We start from the raw sequence: 13,036 nt of genomic DNA on the forward strand, positions 1-13,036 counted from the left end.
CCCTTCTAACCCCAACCCCAACAGATAGTAACCCAGTTCCAGTTGACACATCACCCTCTCCACCACAGAGCACCCAAACACGAGCAGTTAGTAAGGCAACTGCAGTGCCCAAAGCACGAGTACCACCACTTCGTACCCCAAGTCAACGCTTAAAGCAGAACAAGAGTTTTTCTCTGGTCAGGTTCCGTAGCTATGGTTCATACTCCTTTGCTCTTGCATCATTGTATTTACTCATACCAAATAATTTCATATTTGAAGTATGCAATTGAAACTCCAATGGCGCAACAGATATGTTTTAAACCTGTTTTATTAATGTGTTTGCTGTTGTAACTTGCTCTATGTTGATTTCAATTGAATAAACAATTATGTTCTCATGCCATGCACATTACAAGTGTTGTTATTGTTGTGTAGTTTCCCACACTTATATTCTGTCTATGCTACTTTGTATTAAATAGATATGATTTGAACTAACTCTATCTTGATTTGGCAACATAAACTAGAATGATATAGACCATACAGTGACCATACGACAAAGATATATGTTTGTTTTATTTTGTTATCATGTCTGCCTTACTACTGAACTGGTTAACCAAAATGAGTTTCATATACAACATGGTAAACCTGTGATGTGTCTGTTTGTTTCTCTTTTAGAATGCGGATAAAATATTGGAGAAGAGTACCCCATTATGCAATGGTAAAGGAAGTAATGCAGATAAGGTTCAAGATAGTGAGACATCCCTGTTGGTTTCCAAGAAAGCTGATAAAAACTATATTGAAGATACTGAGACAACCCAAAGTCCTGTCTTGATGTAGTGTTTGAGTTACTGGCTACTACTGCTGGCACCAGCTCTTCGAACTCGCTGCCTGAATTAGTTCGGCGTCTTGAGTCTCAACTTCAAGTTGAAAGACATCAATCAAATGTTATGCGACATGAACTCGAAGGACTAAGGAAGTCCCTGCAAAATTTAGATGCAAACTTTCTGGTGCAATAGCAAGTGCTGGAGGATCTAAGCGCCAAACAAGAGAAAGTTAATAAGCGTGTTAAGCATCTTGCCAGCATTATGTGTGCCCAGGATATTGTTTCTTGAGCTCTTCTAAAGTGGTCTCAGTTCTGGACTTGTTCTGCTGCGGCGTTTATTTGGACCTGTCGCCAACTTTGACAACCAGTCTATGTGATATGCTGCTTTGTTCCCTATATTTGCACTGGTGGCAAACTTTGATGCCCAGTGGATGTAATATGTGTAACAGTCATGATATCGTAGCGTAAGTTGCTTGCTTATTTATTTCCTTGTTGTCTTGTTTATTTCTTTGCTTGTAGTCAGTGCAGTTCTTTTTCCGCGGTTTGCTAGTGGCCGCAATAACCTATTTTTAAAAAATAGGCCACAATAACCACGAGCTACATATTTATTGTAGTGACCCTGGGACTCCTATGGGTCGTAGAATAAATGGGCCTTCTACGGGTTGTAGAAACAATGGGCCTTCTATAGGCCATAGAAACAATGGTCCTTCTACGGACTGTATCATAAATGGGCCTTCTACGGGCCAATAACAGACCGCATTATGGGTCGTAAATGGGCTAGAGTTGGAATCGTTCTTTCATGGGCCGACTATAATGGGCCGTCGTTAATCGGTCGTATTTGATGACACTATGAAAATGACCCAACGGATTAACGGGCCACAAACAGGCCGACTATGACCACAGGCTAAATTTGGCCCACAAGTAGAAAGGGACAGTAACGGGACGTAAGTAATCGAATGCTGGAAATGAGCCCAAGAATAAATGGGCCCTGAGAAGGCCGAAAGATAACATGGCTGGAAACGGCCCAATGGAATAATGGGCCGTTAATGGGTACAAAGTGATACACTGTTCGTTATAGGCTAGTTTAACCATGGGCCGATAATGGGCCAAGAGTTACAAAGGGCCTCATATGGGCCGAAAGACGTCATGGGGCAAACATGGTCCGGAAGTTAAAACAAGCTGGAATCATATTGGACGGCCCAGATGATGCTACTGGGCCTAATTCGGATAGGACTTAATGGGCCCTGGGTTAACGGGTTGTAAATGGGCTATATGCGAACAGGCCGTTAACAGGTTCCGTGGGCCGGCCCACTACCTTTTGACCAAGTCAAATGGGCCGGTCTTTTCACAGGAATGGGCCTCTGTTGGGCCGTGCCACGTGTTGACGTATCATAGGCGCCTTCTGTCCAATGAGTGGAGAACATCTGTCCCAACGGTGAGCCGACACGTGGTTCCTCCAGCCAATGAGAAATTTACACGTGGAAAATCGCCATTGGTCATGGCTGTTAGCGGGTTATCGGATCCAAAACCGGACCCGATAGCATAACGGCGACCCATTGCGGTGGATGCCACGTGTCGGTCACCCTTGACGAAAGCACTTCCATGATGCGTGATTTATTGTCATGGTAGTGGACACTTCCGTGATGATAATTTTGGTAATGTCATGGAACACTTCTACGACAGCACAGGTATGACTATTTGATTCTATCATAAAATCATCATGGATGTACATGCATGAAAAAAATGTGATATACTGTGACAAACACGTATCTTCACGAAAGTGTATTTTTTGTAGTGTATAGAAGTGAACAGTGTAACTGACATTGGCTGCAAACCAAGCAGTTAAATGAACACGTCGCAGTAACAAGCAGTTCAAAGGAAGGAGGAGTAAGGACTTACAATAGCGGCTTGAACTGGTGTGCTCATGCCCTTCATCTTGTTGGTATGGCAATCCTTGAAGATTTGCATTACATTAGGTTCAGGTTATTTTTGGTCCGCACGGGCTTTCCTCTATATTTAGAACAAGTCAATATAGATACGATAATAGTGCACAGAAAAAAGAAGGAAGTAACAGCTACTTACAAGAGCCTCGCAGTGTGCAATATAGGTACAAGATCCTGTTGTCTGTTGGAATTTCACTTTAGAACGGTTGGTCTTGTTCTTCAAACAGTTAGTCTAGAAGAAGATACACTTGTAAGGCACATATGTAAATACAAGTTCAATATGTGATCTGATCAAATACATATACCCTACCTAACACTTTGGATCAGACCAGTATTTAACAAGGATTGTCCAGTCTTCATCTGTAATATATTCCACTAGAGATGTTTGGGTGATTTCATTGTTAGCTTTACCTTCAAAGTGAGATTTTCTAAGGTGATACCGATATTGTCGCATAGCAGACTAAAAAACATGAGTGCATGCTTGTTTAGTTGCATCATCTTTCGGATCCAACTTGAACCTCATCTGTTGAAAAAAGAATGTGAGTCTTATTAGGAGGAAGCTAGAAAGTATGGGACACAGCAAGACAATATTACAAATTGCGATGAATAACATTACTTACGGATAAATGGTCAAGGAAGGTGTTCAACCCGGTATCGTCTTTCTCATTCATGTACTGGATCCACGTTGGGAAGATACATGTATGACACCTAACGACAACGGCTACCTCTGATACTAACTTGGCTGACTCTGTAGCATCATGTGGCCTTTTTAAACCTGCCTCAAAATGGATCTCCATTCTTCCTCCTTTAGATTTTGTTAATTTGTCAAGCATTATCCCTGATGTATGTTTCCACTTGCGCCATGGTGCTAGTTCAACAACGAATATGGAAAGTGTTAGTGCACATCAAACTATGAGAGTACATATAAAGGAGCATGCAACTGCAACTTGACTCGGTCAGGTACCGTCTTGGTGTTGATACTCATGAGGTTCATCTGATCTTGCCAAGTCCTGCTGTGTCAGCAGTGCTTCGGAAGTAGTGTTAGGTGTGAAGGCAGCTTGGGAACTGGCCTATTGTGGAGTAAGCGAACGAGTAACTCATTTAGATGCTGGTACAGTTGAAGCAGATGCTGCAGCTGGTGGAGCAGGTGATACTGTGTTTGAAGATTTAGCCAGTGGACTTGGACCTTCTACTGCACTATAAGTACCAGCAGAATCTCGAGCGCAGATCCTTTTCCGTTGCACCCGACGAGTAACACCATTCCCTACTATATTCTTATCCTTGATCTTTATTGACTTTGCCATGTCCAGACGTACCCACAACACAAAAGAATAAAATTGCTCTTCAGAACTCATTGATGCATGATACAGACAAGAAATACTTTGATGTAAGACAACCGTATGAGGATGGAATATGTAAGAAAAATAGGACGGCATGACATATTCACAGCTATGATGTGTAAACTAAGCGGAAAGATTTTCAAGAAAATAGAAGTAATGCAAGCTAGACACCATATGAAAGATGCAACCAATATCACTCTGCCAAGTTAAAAGTGTTTTATCATAAGTGGCATTTCGAAAAATTAGAAGCAGTACAACCTAGAAATCAATGCAAGATGCAACCACTATCAAACTGACATGTTAAAAGCATCCAATCATGAGTGACTGATGCGGGATACACAACAGTAGTACTTTGATGTAAGAACATGGTATGATAGATAGATGCAATGTATTCTAGACACAGAAAGGCATGTCATATGCACATGTATAACGTATATACTCAGCAAGTGCAATTTAATCAAAATAGAAGAAATACATGCTAGACAACATATGCAACATGAAACCAATTATCACACTGTCAACTTAGAGCAAGCACCTGCGATGGTGGAGTACTAGAGATGAACTCGTCATGTAGACTTGGGACTTCAACTGCATTAGCAGTAGCAGTGGCAAATCAAGAGAGTCTTTGTTTGCGTCGATCTGGAGGACCACCTATATCCCCTAACTTACTCTTTTCCTTCCTCTTTTCTGATATTGCCTTATGAAGTCAAAACTACAAGAAGATGAATAAAATTAGCTCTGCATAACTGGTTGGTGCATCACACAGACGAACACTACTTTGATGTAAGGCAAGCGCAGGATAGGAGGATGGAATATATACAAAAAAAGACAGCATTGCATATTCACATGTACGATAGGAGGATGGAATATGTATGAAAAACAGTAAGCAGAAGGCATTTCAACAAAATTAGAAGAAATGAAAGCTAGGCACCATATGATCATGCAACCAATATCACTCTATCAGGTAAAAAGTGTCTCGTCATAAGTGCCATTTCAAGAAATTAGAAGGAGTACAAGCTAGAAGACAATGCAAGATGCAACCTACATCACACTCCCAAGTTAAATATGTCTTATCGGTATGTGATTGTTGCAGGTATAAGTTGTAAGCTACGCAGATGCAATTCAACAAAATCAGAAGCAATACAAACTAGACATCATGCAGAACACACAACCACATATAATAGTGCCAAGTTAGAGCAAACACATGTGATGGTGGAGTAGGATAGATGTGCTCATCATCTACATAGCTACATTGATGTCTAGCCTTGCGTTGTCTTGCAAATCTTGCTGGGATAATGGCAGAGTAGAATCTGTAGAGACCCTCCATTTTAGTTGCTCCGAAGGACCACCATCATCCAATGCCTTACCAATTTCCTTCCACTTTATTGATTTTGTATTGTGAGGTCAAATGACAAGAAAAAGGAATAAAATTCGCTCCAGAACTCATTCATGCATGATACTGACGAACACTACTTTGATGAAAGGCAAAGTCATGATACAAGGATAGAATATGTACAAAAAACAGGACGGCATGACATATTCACACCTATAATGTGATATAAGCAGAAGACATTTCAACAAATTAGAAGCACTGCAAGCTAGACACCATATGAAAGATGCAACCAATATCACTCTGCCAAGTTCAAACTGTCTGGCGTTTCAACAAATTAGAAGCAGTGCATGCTAGAAATCATATGCAAGACGCAACCAATATCACAGTGTCAACTTAAAGGTGCCTTATCATAAGTGACAGATGCGGGATATGCAAGAACAGTAGTCTGATGTAAGAATATGGTGTGATCAGATATAGTATGTTCAAGAAACAGGAACATGTGTCATATTCACAAGCATTATGTGTAAAGTAAGCAGATGCAATTCAAAAAAGTTAGAAGCAATACAAGCTAGACATCATACGCAACATGCAACCACATATAATAGTGCCAAGTTAGAGCAAACACCTGTGATGGTGGAGTAGGGGAGATATGCTCATCATCTACACAGTTATGTTGACTGTCTAGCCTTGCGTTGTCTTGCGAATCTTGTTGGGAGGATGGCGGAGTAGAATCTGGCCTCCATTTCAGTTGCTTGGAAGGACCACCATCATCCAATGCCTTACCAATTTCCTTCCACTTTATTGACTTTGCATTGTGAGGTCAAACCAACAAGAAAAAGGAATAAAATTCACTAATCAGAACTTATTCATGCATGATACTGACGAACACTTCTCTGATGAAAGGCAACGTCATGATACGAGGATGGAATATGTACAAAAAACTAGACGGCTTGACATATTCACACCTATGATGTGGTAACTAAGCAGAAGGCACTTCAACAAATTAGAGGCACTGCAAGCTAGACACCATATGGAAGGTGCAATCAATATCACTCTGCCAAGTTAAAACTGTCTCATCATAGGTGGCATTCATCAAACTAGAAGCACTACATGCTAGAAATCATATTCAAGACGCAAACCAATATCATACTGCCAACTTAAAGGTGTCCCATCATAAGTGACTAATGCATGATACACAAGAAGAGTAGTTTCATGTAAGAACATGGTGTGATAGATAGATATAGTATGTACCAAAAACAGGAAGCCGTGTCATATTCACACGTATCATGTGTAAGCTAAGCAGATGCAGTTTACACTAATTAGAAGCAAAACAAGCTAGACACCATATGCAGAATGCAACCAGATATCACACTGCCAAGTTAGATCAAGCACCTTAGATGGTGGAGTAGGGGAGCGAAGATTTGGAACTTGTAATGCACTAGCAGTACAAGGAGAATCCGTACAGATGCTCCATTTACGTTGCTGCAGAGGACCACCATCATCGCCTTACTTACTCTTTTCGTTCCTCTTTTTTGATTTTGCCTTGTCAAGTCAAACCCACAAGAAAAAGGAATAAAATTTTCTCTTCAGAACTCCTTGATGCATGATACCGACGAACACTACTTTCATGTAAGGCAGCCGCATGATAGGAGGATGGAATATGTATGAAAAACAGGACGGCATGACATATTGACATGTATGATGTATAAAGTGTAAACTAAGCACAAGGTGTTTGAACTAGTTAGAAGCAATGCAAGCTAGAAACCATATGAAAGACAAAACCAATATCACTCTGCCAAATAAAAAGGGTGGCCTCATAAATGTATTTGACCAAATTAGAAGCAATACATGGCAACAAGCTAGAAATCATATGCAATATGCAATGAATAAAGGTGTCTCATCATAAATGATTGATGCAGGATACAGAAAAGAGGTAGGTTCATGTAAGAACATGGTTAACAGATAGATGTATTATGTACCAAAAATAGGAAGGCATGTCATATTCACAGGTATAATGTGTAAACTAAGCAGATGCAATTTACCCTAATTAGAAGCATTACAATCTAGACATCATATGCAACATGCACCCACATATCACACTACAAAGTTAGAGCAAGCACCTGCGATGTTGGTGTAGGGTAAATGTGATCTTCAAGTACAGAGCTACGTTCAATATCTTCATTTAGCCTTGCTGTTTCTTGAGAATCATGTGGGGAGGATGAAACAACACTCTTTATAAGAGTAGCGTGTCTCATACTAACCCACGGGCGTGACTGTCTCATCATAAGTGATAGATGCATGATACACAAGAATAGTAGTTTGATGTAAGAACATGGTGTGATAGGCAGATGTAGTATGTACCAAAAACAGGAAGGCATGTCATATTCACATGTATAATGTGTAAGCTAAGGAGATGCAATTTAACAAATTAGGAGCAATACAAGCTAGGCACCATATGCAACATGCAACCAGATATCACACTGCCATGTTAGAGTAAGCACCTGGGGTTGTGGAGTAGGGGAGATGAGTTTTGGAACTTGCACTACAGTAGGAGTAGCAGGAGAATCTGCAGAGATCATCTGTTTCGGTTGCTCCACAGGACCACTATCATTCTGTGCCTTCGTCCTTTTAGATTTTGCCTTGTCAAGTAAACACACAAGAAAAAGGAATGAAATTCACACTTCCAAATTCGTTGATGCATGATACTGACGAACACAACTTTCATGTAAGGCAACCACGTTGTAGGAGGATGGAATATGTACGAAAAATGCTACGCAGAAGGCATTTCAACAAATTGGAAGCAATGCAATCTAGACACCATATGAAAGATCCAACCAAAATCACTCTACCAAGTTAGATGTGTCTCATTATAAGTGGCACTTCAACAAATTAGAGGCAATACATGTTTGAAATGATATGCAAGATGCAACCAATATTACACTGTCAACTTGAAGGTGTCTTGTCAGAAGTTATTGATGAGGGATACACAAGAAAAGTAGTATGATATAAGAACATGGTTAATAGAAAGACGTAGTATGTACCAAAACTAGGAAGGCATGTCATATTCACAGGTATAAGTTGTTAACTAAGCAGATGCAATTTACCCTAATTAGAAGCATTACAAGGTAGACACCATATGCAACATGCAAGCACATATCACATTGCCAAGTAAGAGCAAGTACCTTCGATGGAGGTGTAGGGGAATTGCGATCATCAAATAGAGAGCTATGTTGAATATTTTCATTTAGCCTTGCTGTTTCTTGAGAATCATGTGGGGAGGATGACCCTGCACTCTTTAAACGAGTAGCGCGTCTCACAATAACCCACTAGGGTGACTGTCTCATCATAAGTGATTGATGAGGGATACAAAAGAGCATTAGTTTGATGTACGAACATGGCTAATAGACATATTTAGTATGTACCAAAAACAGGAAGGCATGTCATTATCAAAGTATAATGTGTAAAGTAAGCAGATGCAATTTAACCAAATTAGAAGCAATACAAGCTAGACACCATATGCAACATGCAACCACATTTGACATCGTGAAGTTAAAGCAAACACCTGGGATGCTTGTGTGTGGCAATTGAAATCATCAACTGCAGAGCTATGTTTACTGTTTCCATCTGCTGACACTACACCCTTTAGAGCGCTGAAACGCCTACTGCTTATCTTCGAATTCCACTAGAGCGACTTCTGTATTTTTTTGTGTACTCATCAACACTGCGTTAGAGTGTGAAATACCCATGAATAAAAAAACAATAGTGTGAGTATGGGTGAAGTGTGTGCACAAGTAGTACAGTGTAAAAGTAGCAGATAGTAGGTCGGTGAGAAATAAATGACGGGAGATATATGATAGCTCTACAACATGCATGGCACACAAAATTACTAGATTCTACGATTTTGAAATATGAGCACAGGGATGGCTAGGAAATGCAGATGCTCCTCTAGCACACCACAAGGTGTGGTCCTATGAAAATAACAGTCGACTGAAAACAAATAGGTCAGTCCATTTTTATTGCATCGTCCGACGTACGAAGAACGAGCAGATCACCTTCATCTGCCTCCAGCCAGTCAGTGTTGACGATCTTCCTCCAAACGCCAGCGACCACCGGCCCAGTCCCCTGCCTCCGCCCTCCCCTCGACCTCACCGCACCGCCGTGCTTGGCACCGCCCCCCGGCCATCCCTTCAAGCCCCGCCGACCTCCAGATCGAGCGCAAGCAGCTCCTGCGCCCCACACCCCTATGATAGACAGTGATGCACCGCTTCCCCGTTGAACAGGCAGACTAGGTGCTCTGCGCGCCTAAGCGGGTGCTGCTTCTTTAATTGCGAATCAACTGGCCCTGTATTGAAATCCAGGCGGGCTACTGACCTCTAGCCAAGATGAAATAGTAAAGGGGAGGAAACCTTGTGCATTTAGTATCACAGAGAAGATGCAGTAAGAAGCGCTCAACTTGTTTCTTTCGTGGGATGAATACGGTGTGAGCAGAGATGTAGGACTTGCACGAATAATCGAAGAGGAGTACCTCTTTCTATTGGCAGTGATGTGTCCTCCTTCTGTTTTTCCAATGATCTTCTTGTGGTTTGCTGGAAACGAGAAGTTGTGGAGGACAGTGGAGCCTTGGACGAACCCATGGCCACGTTGTTGAGTGTGGTGCGGTGGCCGTCTATCGGCGGTCGAGAACCAGATCCGAGGCGGTGAACGACGGCGTAGTGGTAATAGCTCAGGTGCGGTGGACGGTTGCGACAATGGAGCGGCAGCGATGAGGCGCAGGATGGCATGGTCGAAGTGGTTCTGGTATGGCGCACGTCGGTGTCGGCGTCGTGCAGGCAGCCCTGCCTCGACTTGAGCTGCTAAGTCCTTGAGGGCATTGCGGTTGCGGTTGCGTTGGATGACGATGTCAGGGTACCGACTCCGGCGTGATGGAGGAGGGCGGTGGTGGATTGGGCGCGATGGGGTGGAGGATGGAGGAGGCTCTGGTTTCTCGGCTGGTGGAGAGGGTGTTTTGGCGCCCACAGAGTATGAAATGGGGAAACGGAGGGAGGGGGAACTAAGAGGGAGCAATGTTTCGGTTTGGGACGTGCTTGTTTGAAATTTGGGGAAAGTTACAAACTTTGCCCCCATCTAAAATGTCGGACATATTGCAGGTCGGGGATATGACAGTAATCTCAGGTGTCACAAATGGTGGGCGGGATAGATTTCGGTCGAGCGCATGGGTGTTTAGGTGCCCACGGTGTATGAATGCTTCTCGGAGGCAGTTGAGACTGGCGTCTTGGTGAAGTTACAAACCTACCCCGATGTAGACCTTTGGACATCGGGCCGATAGTCTACATGGGCCAGAGTCAGGACAGTAATTTCCTACCACCAAACATTAGTCTCGCGCGGCTTCGGGTGACCAAAGGCTTATTTCGTGCTTCGTTCAATACTTGGCAGCAGAAGCATTAACTTTTTCGGTTCTCTTGAATTGAACTTTCAGGATTTGTCAAACTTCACAAATCTTGAATCTTGAAAATCCTAAAACTACGATTATTTTGGAATGGAGGGGTGCATTTGAATATACATTGTACACTAGCATATATTAAAAAATATGCATCTTACCTCAGTTCATGCATGGTTCCGGATATAATCTTGTTGGTTGCAAAAAAATATTTAGACATGTGTATGAATATATAGCATGTTCAAATGCACAACAATGATTGATGCCCCCTTTTAGATCTGATCTAGAAATGCCATTATCTTGGATTCAAATAGATGAATGCACTTCCTATGAATTTGGAATGTATCCATGTAAGTGATAAATGTATAAAGTGCTTCACACTAACAACATGGAGTGCACTAATTAATGTTTATATATGAATTGCAAAAGCAATGCGTTGTCTAGATTTCAAACCACTCTCACTCTATGCATCAATAATATGAAATAAACACATGCACATGCTATAATTCAATTGAGTATGGGTGTTTGATAGATCGATGTTCGTTCGTACACAAATTGCAAAATTCATGATCTCATCCGAAAATAAAAATGCCATTTATATTCTAATTTAATGCATAGAACCGCCTTGTACATGTATATGCACTATGCCTCAGCCCGTTCGCACACACGTGCTATATATCTCTCTATCTAACGCATAAGTGCACACACTTTATATATATCGGCATTTCTCTCTCACACACGCTCACAATCTCTCACGAGGTGTCGGGGTGTCTCACGCACACAGTCTCTATATATCTCCCTCTCTCTTTCTTACTACTAGGTACCACTCTTTTAACTAATCTCAGTTGGAAAACACTATTTCTCTCACATGCATATATACACAAGTGTGGTCTCTACTAGCCCTCTATAGGCACATATATGTGCCTACGTGTCTTCTGCACACACATTATCTTTAGGCCTCTCTCGCACACCCCCCCCCCCACACACACACACACCTCTCTTAATAGTTGGCAGATATGATTACCAGATCATTCGGTAGGACATCCCTGATTGTTAGGCTGGATGGTAATACGAGGCAAAGTTTTACCCAAATCCCGGCCCTTACAGTTGAGGAAAAAGCCTACTCCTGGTACTGTATATTTGTGATAGGGGTGTGTACAAAGTACACGTGAATACCAGGATTCTGTGTGTTTATACTATCGATGAACTAGCCCCCGGGCTTCTAAAGCATACTCAGGGCCTAGGGTTACAAATCATATATAGTCAGCTTATCATCAATGGGGATAGAGTCCTCCACGACTCTGGTAGCTTTGTTTTGTATGCCGAGGCCTCCACAGGGTCTTCGTATAATGCGTATTGGTCCAACCTATGTGGCACAAGATGGAACCGACCCATGAGTCCTCACGTTGACCCACCACAACTAGAAATGATGTGCCCACTGAGGGAGTCCTGGATTAGGGGGTATCCGGACAGCCGGACTGTGTACAACTTCCGGACTATTGAAGCGTGAAGATACAAGACTCAAGACTTCGGCCCGTGTCCGGATGGGACTCTCCTTTGCATGGAAGGCAAGCTTGGCGATCCGGATATTATATTTCCTTCCTTGTAACCGACTCCATGTAAACCCTAGCCCTCTCTGGTGTCTATATAAACCGGAGAGGTTGGTCCTTAGAAGGCCGATCACAATTACAATCATACCATCATAGGCTAGCTCTTAGGGTTTAGCCTCTACGATCTCGTGGTAGATATACTCTTGTACTACCCATATCATCAATATTAATCAAGCAGGAAGTAGGGTTTACCTCCATCGAGAGGGGCCGAACCTGGATAACATCTGTGTCCCTTGCTTCCTGTTACCATTAGCCTTGACGCACAGATCGGGACCCCCTACCCGAGATCCGCCGGTTTTGACACCGACATTGGTGCTTTCATTGAGAGTTCCTCTGTGTCATCTCTGTCAGGCTTGATGGCTCCTTCGATCATCATCAACGACGCTATCCAGGGCGAGACTTTCCTCTCCGAACAGATCTTCGTGTTCGGCGGCTTCGCACTGCGGGCCAATTCGCTTGGCCACCTGGAGCAGATCGATAGCTATGCCCCCGGCCACCAGGTCAAGTTCGGAAACTTGAACTACACGGCAGATATTCGCGGAGACTTGATCTTCGACGGATTCGGGCCAGCACC

This window comes from Triticum dicoccoides, chromosome 5B (assembly GCF_002162155.2).
Source record: "Triticum dicoccoides isolate Atlit2015 ecotype Zavitan chromosome 5B, WEW_v2.0, whole genome shotgun sequence".
Taxonomy (NCBI): domain Eukaryota; kingdom Viridiplantae; phylum Streptophyta; class Magnoliopsida; order Poales; family Poaceae; genus Triticum; species Triticum dicoccoides.